The sequence below is a fragment of the Brachycentrus maculatus genome, unplaced genomic scaffold (genome assembly GCF_059751285.1).
Source record: "Brachycentrus maculatus isolate JH-2025_06_01 unplaced genomic scaffold, ASM5975128v1 h1tg000419l, whole genome shotgun sequence".
Lineage (NCBI taxonomy): Eukaryota > Metazoa > Arthropoda > Insecta > Trichoptera > Brachycentridae > Brachycentrus > Brachycentrus maculatus.
In genome coordinates, this window is record NW_028281167.1 from 730,354 (window position 1) to 743,345 (window position 12,992).

Below are 12,992 nucleotides of genomic sequence, written 5' to 3' on the forward strand. Positions count from 1 at the left end.
TTTTTTCTTCTTACCTTTAAATGAAAAATATCTTAATTATTTTGTAAAAAAATCATCTCATAACGATGTTCTTGTAAGTTTGATCTTGTTATGATAAGTGTCAAATAATTACGAGTCTATTGAACAATTAACACAAATACATTTTATTCACTATATTTTTTGGTGATTAAATATTTGCTTACTTATATTTCTGAATAAACACGAAACCAGTATTGAACTGAAATGATTTGAATTACTTTTATAATCATTATTGTCTGAAATCAATAATAGACTGATAATTTTTAGATACGCATTTCATACGAGGAGCTTTCAAAAAATATAATGAAAGTAAATATCTTATTTATTGTTTCGGCATTAACTTTGTGGTAAGACATGTTACGATAATTAAAGAATAATTCAAGTGGTAAAAAACGAAGTGTTTTCTTTAATCAAAGTAAATATCTATAACATTATGAGCGTATCCAAATACTTGTTCACATATCTCCAATTAAAGGAGTTATTTTAAAAATATTTTGTTGTCATCTCAATATAGATGAAGAAGAATACGGAAGTCTGAGCATTTACTGGGCTTACGAGCGTCAAAGCCTGTTTTAACATTAACCAATTCTACCTATGATTGACAACCAAACTACTCCAATTATTGGAAAATATATTATTCGAATTTAAAACATAGTGCTTGAATCCCTAAAATTTCACTAGAGACTTCTATGGTGAGATGAAAGAAGCTTTTATTTTTTATTTAAATTAATAGAGCATATATTATTTTTGAAAATGTAGTAGTAGTATTCTTCAGTAGTGTGTAAAATCTAAGTACAAAGCGTCCCATATAAATTATGCCAGCAGTTTAAAAAAAATATTTGTGGACTTCATGTATAGAAGTGCCTAATGGGTTTTCGTTACTTAATTGGTTATGTAAATAAAAATGTTAATATCCCTTTGTTTAAAATATTGAATCCGCCTTAGACATTCACCAACTGCTTTGAAATTTTGACACAAAGCTGCATTTAATTCCCGTGTATTTTTTTATCTTTCTAAATGTCATGTAGATGTCATTTCTATGAACTTTTTGAAATTTCTACGCTTATGCTTCGATACGACATCGAGATAAGGAAAATATCACATGATATATAGTCTCAATTTTGTTATCAGCATATATATATGAAATCATAACACGTAAATTGTATCAATGTAATCTTATAGGTACCCATATAATTTCTTTTGTTAAGACATGATATGTAGTTGCAATTTTTTCAATGTGCTTATACATAAGTATAAGTGCTCATGTATAAGTGGTTGACCTTCAGGTGAAGATCTCAACATAGATGAAGAAGAATATTCTTCAAACCCTTATCCGCACCCAATGGTGCATAGGACACTGCATCATATAAAAACAATGTTATCTTGATCGTTGACACACGAAGGAAAGGTGATTAGCTCTCCACTTCAGGTACCAGTCCGGGGTGTATATTGAATAAATATTGGAGTGAAAAAATCACTAATATTTATTTGACCCCCGTGGGAATCGAACCCTGGACCTCCAGTACGGTAGCCGAGCGTGCTGACATTTTGGATATCGGAACACCTTTCAGTACCTTTAAATTTTATGGCCGCCTCCGTAGTATAATGGTCGTCACGCTCAGCTACCATACTGGAGATCCCGGGTTCGATTCCCAAGGGTGGGGTCAAATAAATACAAGTGATTTTGTTCACTGTAATAATTATTCAATACTACCCTGGACTGGTGCATGAAGCGAAGGGCTGATCACCTTTCCTTCATGTGTTAACGATCAAGATAAAATATTGCGTTCATATGATGCAGTGCCCTATGCACCATCCAACAATGGAGAAGAAATTTAAAAAAACTACCTACTTGAAATTTAATCTTATACCTACGTAATCGTAATAAAATACGAGGAATTTAATCTAATGCCCACCTAATTATGTATGAGATATTTTGGACATTCGAACACCTTCAAGTATCTTCGGATTTCTTTTATTTTCAAACACTTAACGTTCCCCTAAAAGAATCATTTAATTAGGAAAGCGTAAATGGAAAATACGAGTAAGTCTACTTTTCGTGTTATTTCAACCGTCTTACGACCGTTCGAGTCCGACCGAATACATCCGTCTCCCTTTTTCTTACACAGACAACAGCCGATCCTGAAACTTTTTTTATATCTTCATCCCTCTCGGAAAAGCGGGGTAAGTTCAGGACGCATGCGCAGGGGGTAAAACTCCGTCTGCGAAGGGAACGAGTTCAGTTTGGGTATTGACTCGTATCTGGTCGGTCGTGCCGTATCGCGGGAGTCCTTTTTGTATTTTCTTATGGCTATCCGCCATAGAAAAATATAGGGTAATAAAATAAAACCGTTAAAATCGGAGGCGGCTTTAAGCTCAGGAGATCGCGGGCTCGTGGTGCGTTCGAAAAAGCACTGTTTATTTAGTTTTTAAACTTGATACATCTTTGTAGGTGCGTTCGTAAAAGCTCTGTATGTAGTGGTTCTATCACCATCGGTAAAATATTGGATTATTTGCAGAATTGAGTAAGTAAACAAGTTATCATTTATATTTTAATTTTCTGAGAAATATATATATTTTTTTATATACACCTACCATTGTAATTTCTTAAATATTTTTAATAAATTATATACCGGTTGAAATCAATTGATAGAAATAGAAAGATACGTACTACATTTTATCATTGAAGCGGATGGCTGATCACCTATCCTTCATGTATTTACGATTAAGATAACACTGCGTTTATATGATGCAGTGCCCTATATACGATTGGGTGCGGATGAGGGTTAAAAAAACCATATGAAGAATTATTTTATGAATCTAATTACTAAGTACATTTTAAGTATTTTATTTAATACTTACCATCACGCCGCTTTTCCGCAAGGGTAGGCAGAAAAAAAGAACACCAATTACTCAATCTTTGCAAACATAATTCGCATGTAATAAATATTTACAGCAATTTCAAAAACAATGAGTATGCAAGTCTATTTCTAGGTTACTCAACTTAGTAACTATCTGACTATCACGCGTCTTCCCTGCAGGGGTAAGAAGAGAGAATAGAACGCCACACGAATCTGTCTTACAAAACAATATTCCCCTCTTACACATTCATGCGACTCCCCACCGACTCCAGATGTTAGTGCAGAAATCTGTAATGCATTTTTTTAAAACAATTTCGTTTTCATTCAATTTATACACATTGTTAACATCTTAATAAAACAGTTGTTTTTCCCATATGAGTACTGTATTTTTTAGTTAAATGTAAAAAGATTATATTTAAAAAAGGAAAACAGAACGAGCACGGAATATAAAGGCACGATCAGATCAATCAGAAACTAAAATCTGGTGGTGTCAAAAGTCTGCGTTATCGGAGAGCATGTATGACTAGATGTATGGATGTGAAGGAGGCGAGGAGTGTATGTCAGGACAGAAGATTGTGGCGTTCCATCCTTTCTGCCTACCCCTGCGGGGAAACGGCGTGATGGTAGTAGTAGTAGTAGTAGTTTATATTTAAACCCGTAGATGGAAGCATCTGCCATTTCTGAAACTAGTCGGGACAGTATAATACTCAAGTAGTAAAAAGAGTATTTTATTTATATACAACATTTTGAGTGTGTCCAAATACTTGTTCGCAATACTTGTTCAGCCTATGACGGTCGTCAGCCCCGTAAATGTCCCCCAGACTTCCATACTTCTTCATCTTTGATGAGAAATCAAAAAATGAATAAATTATAATTTAATATTATATCATGTCGGGTTGTGGTCTAGTGGTTAAGTCGTGGGCTCTTGAGTTTCTGGGTTCGAACCCACTATCACTACCATTCTTTCACAATTTGATACCTAGCTGCTTAGGCTCTCAGAAATAGTAAAAAGTGAATATTTCTCTTTTAATAAAATAAATATATTACAAAAAATGCGAAAACAATAAATAACATAAGATTGACAATAGTAACTAAAGGGTTAAACGATTTATAACCAGGAAATTGGATATAGATTGATATAATTTAGGCAGACTACGATACAGTAATTATAGCTAGATTCAGCTATCCTAGAGGTTAAATACTGTTCTTGAAACTTCGCAACTAATCGTCAGTCAGAGAATACCGATAACTTATCAAGAGTTGATAAACCTAGGTAAAGCACAGTTCATCTCAAACCTAAACTATCGAAGCTGGGTAACGTTGAGTTAATACCTGCCTCATTCTGATTAGAAATTTATTAAATTATGCGTTGTCAATCAGGTAAGAATAATTAGGGAAATATTCAAATAATGGGGTCATCGTCAAAGCTTATGATAAAATATTAATTAAAATATCTTAATAAGTGGTAGTAGGTATAATAGAAACGGATTAGTATTATAGAAAGTAATAAAAAGAACGTTTCTTTTATCATTTAGAATTATTTAATTTCATGTTTTGATTCGATAGTCACTTTGTGGTAGAATCTATCCATTTTAAATTTAAGTTTTAGTTTTTTATAGTTTCCGCATTTACTTTGTGGTAAGACATAATGAAATTATAAAAGAAAAACACTTGTTTTTTACCACTTGAGCTATATTTATTTTATGAATTAATTTTTACATCAAACGCATTTTATTTGAGTCTACTAAGTTGTATTTGAAAGAAAAAATTAAAAAAATTAATATTGTGACGATTGTTTCGCCTAGTTATGGCATTTTCAAACGAATGTGAAGATTAAATAGACTTACAATCCTTATGTATCTATACAATTCTAGGTACATATTACTGCTCATGTTAAAACTATCACTTAAGTATGTAGCTATATAATTCTAGGTACATATTACTGCTCATGTTAAAACTATCACTTAAGTATGTAGCTATACAATTCTAGGTACATATTACGGCACATGTTAAAACTATCACTTAAGTACCTAGAATTGTATAGCTACATAAGGACCGTCAGTCCATTTAATCTTTACATTCGTTTGAAAATGCCATAACTAGGAGGGGGGTTAGTAAAGGGGAGGGAAGCTAGTCACGGGGTGGAGTTTGAGAATAAAAGAAAAACGGAAAGCAAAGGTGAAGAATTTTGAAAAAATATTTTATTAATTAAATTATTATTAGAATTTGAGTAGATCGACAGATGATCACAAAAAAATTATTGTGAACACAACGATGAAAACATCTATAGTTTTCGAAACTAGTCGTGTGAAATGAAATAAAACTCCAGTGGTCTAAAACAAGTGTTTTATTTTTAATAATCAACATGTCATTCCACAAAGTCAATGCCTAATCAGTGAATAATATGAAATATTTTAATATCATTAAAAATGCATACTCAAATAATTAGGGTGTACAACATTTTGAGTGTGTCCAAGTACTTGTTCACAAAATCTGGATTATCTCCAATTACAGGAGTTATTTTCATATTGATTTTGACATTTCATCAATGATGAAGAAGAACATGGAAGTCTGGGCATTAACGGGGCTGACGACCGTCATAGGCTGGTTTAAGTGATCACTTTACACACGTGTATCATTCACCAATTCCACCCATTATTGACAACCACACTACTTAAGTTCTTGGAAGTTCTATATATATGAACGAATTTAGAAACCTTGTTCTTAATAAAAGAGTTTCTGCTTAATAAAATGCTTCCTTACATCTCACCAATAGATGTCTCTAGTGAAGTTCAAGTGATTCAAGAACAAGGTTTCTAAATTGGTTCATATATATAAAGAAGTTCCAAGAATTTGAGTAGTGTGGTTGTCAATAATGGTTAGAATTAGTGAATGTTACACGTGTGTAAAATGATCTCTTAAACCAGCCTATGACGGTCGTCAGCCCCGTAAATGCCCAGACTTCCATATTCTTCTTCATCTTTGATGAGATGTCAATAAATAATTAGGTTGTATTGATATTATAATATACTGTAAAGGTACATAGCAAACAGCGTTGAAGTCAATGTAACTACAAGCAAACTTCATCCCTTGGCTAAAGGGTTAGTTGAGCAAACATACAATTTAATAATCAAAGCTTGGCTTCGGTTCGAACTTTGCGAAATGAGATATTATTTGTGTTGAGGACAGGACTGAACTAATATAACTACTGCTGAATGCAGTATCTGCAAGTATGACACATACTGTACTACTTATTGATTCAACATTAACTTTGGGGAATGAGATGATGATTTAAATATAAAATAAAACGCTTGTAAAAGACCACTTGTTTTTATGAATGTTAACACAAGTTTCGAGAAACAAAGATTTTAGTTTTATTTGCTTATAATAAATAATATACAGTTAAAAAAATATTATAATTTAATTTATTTGCTAAACATTTCAACATATCGTAGTCGTATAGGAGAAAAGACCAACTAACAAAACGTGAAATGTTCAGGGGGGCCATTTAAGTAACTTTTGCTTAGCAAAAAAATAAATATCAATGCATTTAGTCATTTTTAACAAGTCAATATATTATACTTTCAAGTTTAAAATCGTTTGGGTTTTTTTAGTGCAATATTAAGCTAGTAATATATCAAATAGTCAATGACCACGTTTTGTAAAAAATGCACTTATATATGTTGACTCACTAACTTCAAAACTTAAAACAGAACTATGTTGAGAACTTACTGTAAAGCAAAAAATCAGCAGTGTAAATAACATCATATATTCATAACAATTTAAGTGTGTCTACATACTTGTTCACAAATCTGAATTTCTCCACTTAAGAGCTATTTTTACATAACATATGATAAGTCATACACATATAAAAAAATTGAGTAGTGTAGTTGTCAATCATGGGAAGAATGGTGAATGTTGAACGCGTGTAATATGATTATTTAACCAGCCTATGATGAGTCATAACCCCTGTAAATACCCAGACTAATCCATATTCTTCTTCATCTATGTTGAGATATTTTGGAAAAATTTAGTTTTTAACATACTTTTTTGTATCAAACGGTCCATTTTTGTATTTGTGGTATTTACGTATTGTACGAATTGTGTAAGTCACATTACGCCAAATCAAAAAACAATGTTATGCTAAAAGTGGCTGACAAAATTAAAACAACGATAATCTGAAAAAATATTGTGTTCCAAGTCCCTGATAACTTTCCCTGAAACATAAAATAAAAATTTTAAATTTATGTTTTTACCAAAAGAAGTCAACATTGGAAAATACTTTTTTTAATGCTATAATTTTATTTTTGAGAAGTGAAGGAAATTGAAATAAATTAGAAATTATACTAAATAAAGCAATGAGAATAGTACTCAAGAAAAAAAATTGAAAAAGTGAGAGAAGAACTAAACTGGTTATCTATAAAAAAGAGACACAAATTTAATACGCTGATCTTTATAGATAAATTTATTAACGATAAATTACCAAAATATTTTAAAGATAAAATAGTATTAAACAAAAATTCTCATGAATTTATCACTAAAAATAATGATAAGACTGCCATTGTTGAAAAAAACCCAGTCGCAAAATTGTTTAATATAACAAAATAAGGGTTTAAAAATGTATGATTAGATGCCTAAATGTATGAACAATGAAAAGAGTCCGAAAGAATTTAAAAATAAATGTTTTGTTTAATCTAAGCAAATGTAAATATACATATATATATATATATATATTTATAAAGATGATGTGAATTTAGTGTAAATAATAGTTTATATTAGTTGTAATATAAGCTAACTTCAGAATTTAAAAAAAATGAAAAAAAGCTCATAATAAAATAAAAAATGGCTCAGGACAGTTCAGGATTTAGGTGGCGTATTGATGATCTTGATATACATTTATTTTGAATGAAAAATACAAAAATAGGGATTTAGAGATAGAAAATACAGTGTAGTAGGATTTCTGACTTACATGAAGCGATTGATAAATGTTTATTATTCATAGAAGTCCGTCTTAGGGGATGTTTTTGTTTACCCCTTCTGGTCTCTTGATCGTACCCTCGCCAGACCCTTTCATAATATCACACGCCCTTTGCATTATCCTGATTCTAAAGTTTTCTCCGATGTCCTTTGAGAATTTATGGCATCAGACAGAAAGATGTTTGCCTTTTGTACATCTCTTTTCAGTTTGAACTTAACCTACATTTATAATATAAATTAATTTTGAAATGAAAATATTTGATTCATTAACGTATTATTATTTTTTTCAATAAGTTAAACGTGTCTCCTACTTTCAAAATCCGCCATGCTTGTTAGTCGATTTAAAAAAAAATTAAAAATTTTCCGGGCAACATTTATTTTTAAAAGATTTTTCATTAGGTAAAATATTATGAAATATAGAATTTACCCATTTTTTAAAGAAAATTTTCAGATAAAAAAAAACGAGACACTGACCGATAATGACGCCATCTTAATTTTTGACCTATCCCCGCTCTCTGATTGGCCGATATGGGTCAGAAGGCAAGTTCCATTATAGTGGAATTTGAAATACAACGCTGTTTTTAAGTATTTTTAACAGGGTTTTCACGTATACGAGTAAATACATATTTCAAATAATAAAACCCACAATTAACATTCCGATAGAGTACTTTAAAATATTATAAAATTGAATCTGGCAGATTTTGAAAGTAGGCGATATATACATCGATATTTAAAATTTAATAATTTATTTGTTTATTATATATTATAATATTATAATAATTAAAATTACAAAAAACACTAAAAGAGAAACGAGAAAAACACAGCACAATAAAAGAAGAAGAAGAAGAAGTTTAATCAATCAGTCAATAAATAAACTTACTAACATTTTCAGGATTTCTTGATTGGATTTGTGATGGTCAGAGTATCCTTTTATATTTTTATCAAAACTAATTTTGTGAAAAAAAAAACCCGAAGCGATGTATTTGAAATGATATCGTAATGGAAATAATTTATTGGGGAAACGAGGAATTAATCCCATTAAAAGGAGAGTAAAATGTCCGCTTTTGTACGGAATTAATAGAAGTCCAAAGCTCTCTGATTGGAAAGCTACTGAAAATCGTTAGCGGTCGTTTAAACTTGAGATCAAGCTTTGATTCATGTATGTATGCTCTGTGTAATTAAAATGGATGATATTAGGCTGTATCCATATGATAAAATGCGAAAATTTTAAGTTATCGAATGAACTATTATTTTTTTAGAGACCAAAGAGGCCAAATAGTGTTTTATCGATTTGAAAGGGGAAGGCCATTGCTTTCTGCAAGGATTTCGGAGAAATTATTCAAGCCAACTTTTTAGAATATTCTTCTTCAAACTCTTATCCGCACCCCAATGGTGCATAAGGCACTGCATCATAAAAAGGCAAAGTTATCTGGATCGTTAATACATGAAGGAAAGGTGATCAACCCTTCGTTTCAGGTACCAGTCCAGGGTAATATTGAATAAGTATTAAAGTGAAATAATCACGTATATTTATTTGAACCCTCCTCCTCTGGGAATCAAACCCGTTACCTCCAGAACGGTAGCCGTACATGCTGACCGTTACTACCGGTACAAAATTATTAGAATAAAGAAAAATTAAAATAAAATTTCCATAAGACCTAAGTTTCTTCGTCTTCTTCCTGGCTCCATCCCAACTTATCGTCTTTGTAGACGATTGGGGTCAGCTCTCTTAGTCCTCAGGTTGTAGGTCTTTCTATCATACAAACATGAATAACGTCACCTAGGTCATGTCTTGGAATTATGTTATCTTTCTGTAGCATCCATGAATTTTTTGGTCTTCCTCTAGGTGTCTTTCAAGGAAGATCCAAGGTGATCGCCTTGTTTACAATATGTTCAGGTTATCTGCATCCTATGTGCCCATACCATCTCAATTGCCTTTTCTCTACCTTACTATTAATATCATTTACACTCCGGCTTCCACGAACGCGTGAACTCTTTATTTCATCTCTAAGCGACGTTGCCCATCTAAGCATTTGGATTTCACCTGTTTTTACTTGCCAAGAGTATGTAGTATATGAGTACATATTGTGTATCAATGTGTTTCAGAACAAAACACCGATAAATACTTAACAAGTCAGGTATTTCATGTCTGGCACTAAAGACCTGGATAATTTCTTACTTTGAGAGCATTTCGACGTTTCTGTATACCGTATCCGTTGTTACAGTAAAACCTCGATATAACGGACCTCTATTTAACGAACTTCGGATATAATGGACAAATATTAGGTCAAACGTATTTTTTTAAAACGTCCTGTCAATATTATACATGAATAATTCGATATCAAACAGCAACGTGACTTCACGACAAGTGTCCGAAGACAATGTATATAATTTCGTTTGTGTTTTGTATTGTTTAGTTATATCTGAAAACTGTGTTCATATTAAAAAAATGTTTTTATTTATTTTAAACATAAACTAAAATAAACTTACCTCAAGCCGCTTCCCCACAGGGCTAGGGAGAGAGAATAGAATGCCTCACCCGTCTTTGCAAACATTCTTTGCCTCATCCACGTTTATACATCTCCTCAAACATATCCGCCGATTATTTCGACTTCAAACCTGACCGCTTTCAAGTATTTGATATACCTGATCGTTCCAAGATTTTTTCGGTCTTCTTCTGCTGCTTTTTCAACAACATTCACCTCATAAATTTGTTTTACCGTTCATTCCTCACTCATTCGTTCTACATGTCAAAATCATCTCAACACTCATTTTTAACACAACACAACACAACACGCCTCAAAACTTGCTTTTATTTAACTTGTTTGAACCCTTTCATACATTCACACTATTGCATATTCATCACACACCTAGGTGTTAGAATTATGACTTTATTAGAAGGATTATAAAATTACCCTTTTATAACTAGATGGCTCTGTGAATACTTTCTTGACATTCAGTTTTTGTTGTCAGAGATTTTTGTTAGTAAAAATATAAGAAATAATGTATCTAAGGATTAACGAACACCCCCTCCCCCAAGTGGTCCGTTATATCGAGGTTTTACTGTATTTGTGGGCTTTCGTGGGAGACGTCACGCAATATTGTAATTAGTGCGCCGTATTACCCAATGTTTTCCACTTTCCTCTCCCCAACACTCCCCTATTCGGTAATGTAGCGAGGGGGTGTTCAGAATGTGTATATTGCCAACCCTCCTGTATAAGAACACAGAAGCGTGTTACCGTAGTGAAGGAATGCCGTACAAGGCGCCTACTTGGGCTTGCAATATACCATTCTAAATGTCGTGGGGAAGTAATACGTTACTCAAGAAACTATTTTTCTCGCGTATAATAAAACCTTTATTCTTTTTGGCTAACACAGATAACATTATTTATCGACCAAAAGTATGAACTATTAAAAGAAAAAACAGAAATTCTAGTATTGAATAATAATTAAGGGTGAACAATACTAAAAACTAAAGAAAATTTCTGTCGTCAATTTTTAGTTCTGCATGTATTCGGAATGCCCAGAAAATGTTTTTTATCCCAGTAAAAGCGGAATATTTTTAATTTAATATTTACCCGCTACAGGGCAAAATATGTTGATTTTGCATTTTCGAGAAAAGGTATTCTTTAATAATTTTTTAAATATTCTTAATATTGTATAATAAAACAATACCTTTTCTTAAAAATTCAAAAACAACATTTTCTGCCCTGTACCGGGTAAATATTGAGTTAAAAAAATGCCTCTTTTGCTGGGATATAGTACATTTCCTGGGCATTCTGAAAATATGTACAACTGAAAATTGACGATTTTTGATTTATGACGTTCTTGAATGGAGTGAGCGATATAATATACATTATGTATTAAGTAATAAGAAAATATTAATAGAAAACTTTTATAATACATCCGCCATGTTCATATCGAAACTTGTTTCATAAAACAATGAATCTTCCTCTAATATTAGAGATGGGCATATTGGATAACTGTAACTTTTACGGAAAGCCGATTTAGATGGCATTCGTTACGTTTTCTCTTTTTTTATTATTTTTGAGATCAGCTTTATCGATAAAATTAAGAAAAGCTTGTTAAGACAGTTTAAGCATATGAGTCGAATGAGGTCCAATGTGTAGTATGGATGTGAAGCATGGAGTTGGCAGAAGAAGATAACCCCATGGTAAACGACTCCCGGGCAGACCACCAAAGAGATGGGTCGATAGTTGGAAATCGACATCGCAGGAGGCCCTCTTAAAAACAGGCCGCAAGGCTTACACCAAGATTAAGATGAAGAAGAAGATATTACCACAAAGTGGCTGCCGCATCAATTAATAAACTTATTGTTTTTTCCCCTACTCGTCACATTTGAGAAGGTAGTATTCTACTTTGTCCTTGCATGTGTATATTACGTTTTATTTCACGTTGTCACGTTCCGACGAGTGGTCTTACAAGATACGTGATATTTTTAAAAGAATGGAGATATGGGCGTTTGGTGGAGAACCCTCATTCGGCTGACGCTGACAACCCCCTTTATAAAGACAAATCTGAGGAAATGAAAGGAAAACAGATATCCTTCCGTTCCTCAATATAACAAATGTATAATATAACAAATCGCTCACTCCTTTCAAGAACGTCATAAATAAAAAAAACTTGATTTTTCAGGAGATCGTTTTTAAAGTTTAAAAATATAATACAATGTATTAAAAATTAATATCAAGCCACTTGTTGAACTTTTTACTGTGCAACAGATCTTTTAAGGTAAAACCTGAAGGTTTTTTCTCCATTAGAAAAATATTTAGTATGTTAATATAAATAATTAAACAATACCTTTTCTTCAAAATACAAAAACAACACTTTCTGCCCTGTAGCAGGTAAACATTAAGTTAAAAATATACCGCTTTTGTTGGGATATAGTACATTTTCTAGGCATTCCAAAAACATACACAACTGAAAATTGACGATTTTTGATTCATGACGTTCTTGAAAGGAGTTAGCGAAATGTGTAATATAACAATATGCAAGATGAACTATTAAGTATTGAATGATTTGTTTGTTGAATAACTGAAATAAAATATTATTTTTTGATTCGGCAGTAACTTTGTGGAATGAAATTAAATTATTAAAAAAAAAAAAATTTTATAA

General features: G+C 32.0%; 1 protein-coding gene across 1 annotated transcript in view; it reads left to right on the top strand.

Moving 5' to 3' along the window:
• Nucleotides 1–2,259: 2,259 nt before the first annotated feature.
• SP2353 (EGF like, fibronectin type III and laminin G domains protein pikachurin) overlaps nt 2,260–12,992 on the top strand; it is a 189,563-nt gene continuing 178,830 nt past the window's right edge. Inside the window, exon 1 of the mRNA XM_088271085.1 lies at nt 2,260–2,543. The gene's annotated coding sequence lies outside the window, so the exon portion shown is untranslated. The remainder of the gene's footprint in view (nt 2,544–12,992) is intronic.